Raw genomic sequence first — 3460 nt, forward strand, 5'->3', positions numbered from 1 at the left:
GTAGCCCATTTGCAGTTGGCCTTGATCACGTGGTCAGACCTGCAGGAAGAAAAATGACCATCTCTTGAGCTATTAGCACGCACTAGATTAAAAATAATACAACCTCTGAAATCATGATTTAAGTTGGGAGCTATCCCTATTTTATAGAAGGTAAATGGACCTTGGTTGTTTTGCCACCAGAAAATGAGAATCGTCATCTTCCTCAAGAAAGCATCCCCCTCTCACTTTGCTTGGTGTGGATTCTGGGAGGTGTCACCTCTGCCCCCACCCAGAGGTGGCTGTGTGGCCCTGAGCTAAGGAACCGGAGCAGGTGCCCCATCAGGAGACCTGGGGTGAGTTGCTCACCCAGGGTACCTCCATGACTCCCTAAATGAAGGACTTGAAATTACCAACTAGCATAAGCAACAAGAAAAAATGATTTTTAAAAAAGTTTTTATTTTTCAAGGTGGTGTTTTGCTCTTGTTGCCCGGGCTGGAGTTAAAGGCTCACTGCAACCTCCGTCTCCCAGGTTCAAGTGATTCTCCTGCCTCAGCCTCCGAAGTAGCTGGGATTACAAGTGCCCGCCACCACGCCCGGCCCATGTTCTTGCATTTTTAGTAGAGACAGGGTTTTACCATGTTGGTAGGCTGGTCTCGAACTCCTGGCCTCAGGTGATCCACCCACCTTGGCTTCCCAAAGTGCGAGGACTACAGTCGTGAGCCACTGTGCCTGGCCGAAGAAATGATCTTATCACCTTACATGGCTCAGCCCTACAGTTGGTGGCAGTTTAGTGACCCTGGTCCTCCCACCCAGGCTCCGCCGTCTGCTGGAGGGCTTGCTCTTTCTTGGGACGCCTTGCCCAATGCCAGAACGGCTGCCACTGATCTTGGCATCATATGCAGACAACGTGGTTCAGAACAGAAAAAAAATTCCCCTTCCATGTGATCCTTTTTAAGAATGAGAGAAAATAATCTCAGGGAAGCCCCCAGTCCATCTCTTGATCAGAACTGATCACCTGCTCAGGCCTCTACTTTTAAAGGGATTTTAAAAAAGAAACTTCAAATCTATTTTAAAATAGAGAGAACAGTATAATCAACATGCATGATATTTTCCAGAATTCAAAAGTGAGATTCTGCTACCCTGCCTTTAGCCATCTTTTTCCTTTATTATTTTCTTTGCTAAAGTTTTTTTTTTCCTTTTTTCTTTTCTTTTTTTTTTTTTTTTTAAGACAGACTCCTGCTCTGTTGCCCAGCTGGAGTGCAGTTGTGTGATCTAGGCTCACTGCAACTTCCACCACCTGGGTTCAAGCAATTCTCCTGCCTCAAGTAACCCAAGTAACTGGAATCAGGTGCACACTACCATACCTGGCTAATTTTTGTATTTTGAGTAGGGATGGGGTTTCACCATGCTAGGCAGGCTGGTCTTGAACTCCTAACCTCAGGTGATCTGCCTGCCTCGGCCTCCCAAAGTGCTGGGATTACAGGTGTGAGCTACTGCTCCCAGCCTTGCAAATCTCAAATATTGTATCATTTCATCCTTACATAATCCAGCACTTACAAAGATGCAAAAACCTATACACAATTTTCGTACATAACCACAGTCCCATTTCCACATCTAACCAGGTTAACGTGAATTCCTCGGTGTATGTATTCAAATTTCCCCAGCTGTCTCAAAAATGTCTTTTTCTAGTTCATTGGCTTAAGTTAGGATCCTAAAGAGGCCTGATCCTTACATTTGGATGTAAGATTTCTTAGATCTCTTTTAGAGTCTAGAGAAAGTCTCTTCCCTACCTTTAAAGAAAAAAAAAAACCACTGATCTGAAGAAACTGGCTGGATTGTCCTATACAACGCCCTACATTTAGAATTGCCTATTTCCCTCTTTGTTTTATTGTTTAACATACCCTCTTGCCCTCATGCTTCCTATGTATAGAAATTAGCTCTAGAAACTTACAATTAAATTCAGGTTCGATTTTGGCAATATTGCACAGGTGATGGTGTCTGTTTTTGTTTTTTTGTTTTTGTGTTTTTTGAGACAGTCTTGCTATGCCACCCAGGTCACTGCAGCCTTCACCTCCCGGGTTCAAGCCATTCTCCTGCCTCAGCCTCCAGAGTAGCTGGGATTACAGGTGCCTACCACCACGCCCGGTCAATCTCTGTATTTTTAGTAGAGATGGGGTTTCACCATGTTGGCCAGGCTGGTTTCGAGCTCCTGACCTCAAGCCATCCACCCGCTTCTGGCTCCCAAAGTGCTAGGATTGCAGGAGTGAACCACTGCACCAGGCCGATGGTGCTGTTTTATATTGCATCGCATTAAGGACTTAGAATGTCTTGCTGTCAAAATTTTCCTAATGTTCCTTGTGATCAGTGGGTTGAGGAAGGGGCAGCTTGGTCCCTCCATGCTTGCCTCAAACTCAGGGCCAGTGACTGTTAGATTTAATATCCAAATCAAGACATTTTTCTTCAAGAATTAAAAAGGGAATGTAAACAGAATTGAAATTGTATATTTAAAAATACTTGCACATTGACAGTTTAATTTCGTGTTTGTGAAGCTACAAAATACTTTTATTCTAGTTGGTTCCCATTGATTTTTACACTCAATGAAATCCCAATCAAATCAAAATCTCAGCTGGCTTTTTTTGGGTGGAAATTGACAAGTCAAATCTGAACTGCATCTGAAAATGCAGAGGACCCAGAATAATCACAACAACTTTGAAAAAGAACAATGGGAGGACCTGCAATCCCGGATTTCAAGGTTTATCCAAAAGCGATGGTAATAAAGACAGTGGTGCAGCATTTAGGGACAAAGGATCTAGTGGACAACTAGATCCATGGGGCAGAATAGAGGACTCAGGAAAAGCGCAACACTTCTACAGTCCTACCTCAGAACACACCAAATTAACCCAAGTGGACAGAGGATGACGGGCGTGAAGGCCCTTGGCAGGTCTCAGACACATACGTTGAAGTGGAAAACCCCAAGCCACCACAGAGGAAGAAGACATATAAGCAAATCTTAGTGATTTGGGGTTAGGCAAAGATTTCTTTTTTTTTTTCTTTGTTTTTGTTCTTGCTTTCAAGACAGGGTCTCACTCTGTCTCCCCAGCTGGAGTGTGGTGGCGTGCAGTGGCGCAATCATGGCTCATTGCAGGCTCAGGTGATCCTCCTGCCCCAGCCTCCTGAGTAGCTGGGACAATTGGTGTGTCACCACACAGAGCTAATTTCTTTTGTATTTTTTGTAGAGATGGGGTTTCACCCTTTTGCCCAGGCTGGTACTCTGGGCTGATGCCATCCTCCTGCCTCAGCCTCCCAAAGTGTTGGGATTACAGGCATGAGCCACGGCATCCGGCCAGCAAAGATTTCTTAGACACAACATCAAAAGTATTCGATGTCTAAAAACAAAAATCAAAACCATAAATTGGACTTCATCAAAGTGAAGAGGCTCTTCTGCTTTTGAAAGACATTGGTCAATGAATGAAAAGACAAA

The sequence above is a fragment of the Sapajus apella genome, unplaced genomic scaffold (assembly GCF_009761245.1).
Source record: "Sapajus apella isolate SASKATOON/1434 unplaced genomic scaffold, GSC_monkey_1.0 scaffold8, whole genome shotgun sequence".
Lineage (NCBI taxonomy): Eukaryota > Metazoa > Chordata > Mammalia > Primates > Cebidae > Sapajus > Sapajus apella.